Below are 6,275 nucleotides of genomic sequence, written 5' to 3'. Positions count from 1 at the left end.
AGAACCACACTCTGTGTTGTTGCTTGAACACACAGACACACAGACACACACACACAGACACACACACACACATAAACACAGGTGCACAGACACACGCACAGACACACACACACACACACACACATACATACACACACACACACACACACACACACACACACACACACACACACACACACACGCACACACACGCACACACATTCACACGCACACATACACACACAGATACACACACATGCACACACATACACACACACAGATACACACATGCACACACACACACGCGCACATACGCACACACGCACATACACGCACACACACACGCACATACACACACACACACATACAAGCATACACACACACACACAGCGACATATCAAACTCGACGTGCCATATAATTGCCTCAAAACGATTCACCAACAAGAACAACATATATTCAAGCAAATGACAGCCCTGATCTGCTAGTGGGAGAAATGGAAGTCAAGCAAGGCCATCAAAGATCTCTCTCTAACCCTCACAGGCTGAAATTACCCTGAAGAGTTCAAGGCCCAGACAGTCCTCCTGATTGTTTTGGTTTAAACAGCAGGTCATTGCCGTGGCGTTGATGCCCCACTGTGTGGCGGTCAGCCCTGTTTGATCTAACTCCACGTGGCATTGGCGACATGCGTTAGGAACCCTCTGCCCTCATAATGGGAGAATGAAAGTGAGCCTCAATGCTGTTGGGCCCAGACATAACTGGATAAAGGCTGTCAGAGGCTTGTCTGCAAGTGGAAACACAGAAAGAATCTAATAAGGAGGTCCAACCCACAGCGATGCAGACAGAATCAAAACAAGGGGCCTCTGAATATGGGCCTTACAGGTAATTTTGGCACTACTGGGTCTAAACTCATGTTATCTGGTTAAATATTTCCCCCTGTCCTCTCTCCCCTCCTCTCTATTATGGTCCTGGTTTCAGTTTGGTAGGAATGTCAGTTTTTTTCCAAAACGCTATATCCACCAATTTTTCACGTTTGTGTTTTTTCACCAGAAATGATTGCCTATGGGTACCTTCACGTGTGTGCAAAACATTACTGTTCTTATTAATTTTTAGATTTTAGATCTGTATGAAAATGTGTTTTTTGCAAAACACTTTACACTGATTGTACAAAACATTAAGACCACCTTCCTAATATTGAATCCCCCCACACTTTTCGTCCTCAGAACAGCCTAAATTTGTCGGGACATAGGACTCGACAAGGTGTCGAAAGCGCTCCACAGGGATGCTGGCCCATGTTGACTCTAATGCTTACCAAAGTTGTGTCAAGTTAACTGGATGTGGACCATTCTTGATACACACTTGAAACTATTGAGAATGAAAAACCCAGTAGCTCTTGACACAAACCTGTGCGCCTGGTACATACCATCATTTCCACCACTTAAATCTTTTGTCTTGCCGCTTCATCCTCTGAATGGCATACACAATCTATGTCTCGATTGTCTGAAAGCTTAAAAATCCTTCTTTAACCTGTCTCCTCTCTTTCATCTACACTGATTGAAGTGGATTTAACAAATGACATCAATAAGGGATCATAGATTTCACCTGGATTCAACTGGATTCACCTGGTCAGTCTATGTCATGGAAAGAGCAGTTCCTAATGTTTTGTACACTCAGTGTATGTCCATTGTTTAGATGGAATGGAATGCTCGTATCCTGTATATTTGACTGTGCTATATGTTTTTCTCCCTAGCTATCTTAAAATTAATGCACATGATGTAAATCACTCTGGATAAGAGTGTCTGCTAAATGCCTAAAATGTCTCCCATACTCTCTCTCATTCTCGAATGTCACTCAATATATTTTCAAATTAAGGGGCTATAATGGCATTGGAAACATAGGTTAACATAAACTCAGCAAAAAAAAGAAATTTCCCTTTTTCAGGACCCTGTCTTTCAAAGATAATTAATAAAAAATCCAAATAACTTCACATATCTTCATTGTAAAGGGTTTGAACACTGTTTTCCATGCTTGTTCAATGAACCACAGACAATTAATGAACAATTAATGAACGGTCATTAAGACACTAACAGCTTACAGACGGTAGGCAATTAAGGTCACAGTTATGAAAACTTAGGACACTAAAGAGGCCTTTCTACGGACTCTGAAAAACACCAAAAGAAAGATGCCCAGGGTCCCTGCTCATCTGCGTGAACATGCACTAGGCATGCTGCAATGAGGCTTGAGGACTGCAGATGTGGCCAGGGCAATAAATTGCAATGTCCATACTGTGAGACACCTAAGACAGCGCTACAGGGAGACAGGACGGACAGCCGATCGTCCTCGCAGTGGCAGACCACGTGTAGCAACACCTGCACAAAGTCGGTACATCCGAACATCACTCCTGCGGGACAGATACAGGATGGCAACAACAACTGCCCGAGTTACACGAGGAACGCACAATCCCTCCATCAGTGCTCATAGTGTCCACAATAGGCTGAGAGAGGCTGGACTGAGGGCTCGTAGACCTGTTGTAAGGCAGGTCCTCACCAGACATCACTGGCAATAACGTTGCCTATGGGCACAAACCCACCGTTGCAGGACCAGACAGGACTTGCAAAAAGTGTGCTTCACTGACGAGTCACAGTTTTGTCTCACCAGGGGTGATGGTTGGATTTGCCTTTATTGTCGAAGGAATGAGCGTTACACTGAGGCCTTACTCTGAAACGAGATCGATTTGGAGGTGGAGGGTCCATCATGGTCTGGGGCGGTGTATCATAGCATCATTGGACTGAGCTTGTCATTGCAGGCAATCTCAATGCTGTGCATTACAGGGAAGACATCCTTCTCGCTCATGTGGTACCCTTCCTGCAGGCTCATCCTGACATGACTCTCCAGCATGACAAAAGCACCAGCCATACTGCTCATTCTGTGCGTGATTTCCTGCAAGACAGGAATGTCAGTGTTCTGCCATGACCAGCAAAGAGCCCGGATCTCAATCCCATTGAGCATGTCTGGGACCTGTTGGATCAGAGGGTGAGGGCTAGGGCCATTACCCCCAGAAATGCCTGTGAACTTGCAGGTGCCTTGGTGGAAGAGTGGGTTAACATCTTGCAGCAAGAACTGGCAAATCTGGTGCAGTCCATGAGGATGAGATGCACTGTAGTGCTTAATGCAGCTGGTGGCCACAGCAGATACTGACTGTTACTTTTGATTTTGACCCCCCCTTTGTTCAGGAACACATTATTCCATTTCTGTTAGTCACTTGTCTGTGGAAGTTGTTCAGTTTATGTCTCAGTTGTTGCATCTTGTTATGTTCATACAAATATTTACACATGTTAAGTTTGCTGAAAATAAACGCAGTTGACAGAGAGAGGACATTTCTTTTTTGCTGAGTTTGTTTCCCAGAGTGGCGCAGCGCTCTAAGGCAGTGCACCTCAGTACTAGAGGCATCACTACAGACCCTGGTTCTATTCCAGGCTGTATATCAACTGGCTGTGATTGGGAGTTCCATAGGGTGGTGCACAATTGGCTCAGCGTCATCCGGGTTTGGCCGAGGTAGAGTTGTTTTGGTAAGTTTTCTAAAGGTTTTCGTGTACTGTTGCCGGGTTTTCAGGCAGATGCCAATAACCTCTCTAGGGGTTGTGGGACGCTACCGTCCCACCTGGCCAACATCCAGTGAAATTGCAGAGCACCAAATTCAAAAACAGAAATACTCAATATAAAAAATCATTAAACATACAAGTGTTATACATCGGTTTAAACATGAACTTCTTGTTAATCCAACCGCTGTGTCATATATACTATGTTATATACGATGTTATTACAAAAAAGGTTTTAAATTATCTGGTAATGCCAATATGGAATACTATCAAATGCTTCTCAAAGATGCCCTCTGGCAATAACTGGCAGTAACAGAAGAAATGGCTGAGAATGAAATGACGTGCCACAGAATGCTGCAGCAGCATGCAAGGTGTGCCGCAGTATGACACAACTTTTAAAGGAGGAACCACTGTACCTGTGGCACTGATGTTTAGGCTGAGGCATGTACAGTTTTTTGTGTGCTCTAGGGCAACGGTGTCTAGATTAAATTTGTATTTGTATGATTTGGAACACCATAATTTTTGACTTACTGAGATTTACTGTCAGGGCCCAGGTCTGACAGAATCTGTACAGTAGATCTAGGTGCCCTCCTTGGTTGGGGACAGAAGCACCAGATCATTAGCAAACAGTAGATATTTAACTTCAGATTCTAGTGGGGTGAGGCCGGGTGCTGCAGACTGTTCTCGTGCCGTTGATATACATGTTGAAGACAGTGGGGCTTAAGCTGCATCCCTGTCTCACCCCACGAATTGTGTGTGTTTTTTGCCAATTTAATCACGTTATTTGCCAATTGCGTACATGGATTTTAAAATGTTGCATGTTGCAACACCCATTCCATCACTTTATATAGCAGACCCTGAAGCCAAATTGAGTCACAAGCTTTTTTTAAATAAATAAAGCATGAGAAGACTTTTCCTTTTGTTTTGGTTTGTTTGTCAGTCAATTAGGGTGTGCAGGGTGAATACATGGTCTGTGTAACGGTTCTCTTGAGTTGAAGGAGAGGCGGACCAAAATGCAGCATGGTTTCTATTCATGGTTCTTTAATAAAGAAAAACTATACATGAATAGACTAACAAAAACAATAAACGTGATAAAACCTAAACAGCCCTATCTGGTGCAAACACAGTGACAGGAACAATCACCCACAAACACACAGTGAAACCCAGGCTACCTAAGTATGATTCTCAATCAGAGACAACTAATGACACCTGCCTCTGATTGAGAACCATACTAGGCCGAAACATAGAAATACCCAAATCATAGAAAAACAAACATAGACTGCCCACCCCAACTCACGCCCTGACCATACTAAATAATGACAAAACAAAGGAAATAAAGGTCAGAACGTGACAGTCTGTTGTACGGTACATTGTTTTCACTGAGGAAATGTATGAGTCTGCTGTTAATGATATTGCAGAAGATTCTCCCAAGTTTGCTGTCAACGCATATCCCACCACAGTTATTGAGGTCAAATTTGTCTCCACTTTTGTTGATTGGGGTGATCAGTTCTTGGGTACAAATGTTGGGGAAGATGCCAGAGATTAGGATGCTGTCAAATAGTTTAACTATAGCCAATTTGTGATCTGCATATTTTATCATTTCATTGAGTATACCATCAACAACACAGGCCTTTTTTGTCACACCCTATTGCCTGTCCCTGTTGGAATATTAAACTATTGTTTATTTGACATGGTTTGCATCTGGTTTGCATCTGGTAGTCTTTAATAGCTGATTCTGTATTTGATCATGTATATGTTTTTGCTGTTTGTTCTTTGTTATAGGGCCAAACGGATTGGAGAAGTGGTTAATCCAATTCAATTCAATTCAATTCAAGGGCTTTATTGGCATGGGAAACTTGTTAACATTGCCAAAGCAAGTAAGGTAGATAATATATAAAGTGAATATATAAAGTGAAATAAACAATACAAATTAACAGTAAACATCACACATACAGAAGTTTCAAAACAATAAAGACATTACAAATGTCATATTATATATATATATACAGTGTCTACATCTCTGAGTGTATACATGTGTATACATCTCTGTTTTGTATAGATAACTCTTTGTGTTCTTGTTTGTTTAGTGTTTTCCAATTTTACCAGAAGTGGCTAATTCTTGTCTATCGATAGTTCAATGATATTGAGCTGGTTTCTGACTTGCTGTTCCTTCTTTTTCTGTAGTGTATTTTTGTATTGTTTTGGTGATTTTACCATAGTGAAGGTGTTGACTCAGGTTTTCTGGGTCTCTATGTTTTTGGTTGGATAGGTTTCTCCATTTCTTTCTGAGGTTTTTTGCATTCTTCATCAAACCATTTGTCATTGTTGTTCATTTTCTTCGGGTTTCTGCTTGATATGTTATGATTTGATAAGGAAGCTGAGAGGTCAAATATAGTGTTTAGGTTTTCTACTGCTAAGTTTACACCTTCACTTTTCTCTCTCTCTATCTCTTTATATTCTGCTCCATCTAGCCACAGTCACAGTGAACTCATTTAACAGGCATCACATCTCTGACCACTGACAAGTGACTCCCCCTTCATGCCTTAGTGCCTCTTTCACTCTAAAATAAACACTGAAGCATCAGCCATTATTCATGTTGCTGTTGCAACATCCATTTCATTCCTTTCCATATCATGCATCACGGATATGTTGGGGTTTAGCACACGTCCAAGATAAACTTTGTGAAGATTGTGCAAGCC

The sequence above is a fragment of the Oncorhynchus masou genome, chromosome 16, assembly GCF_036934945.1.
Source record: "Oncorhynchus masou masou isolate Uvic2021 chromosome 16, UVic_Omas_1.1, whole genome shotgun sequence".
Taxonomy (NCBI): Eukaryota; Metazoa; Chordata; class Actinopteri; order Salmoniformes; family Salmonidae; genus Oncorhynchus; species Oncorhynchus masou.
This window is presented reverse-complemented; position numbering follows the sequence as displayed.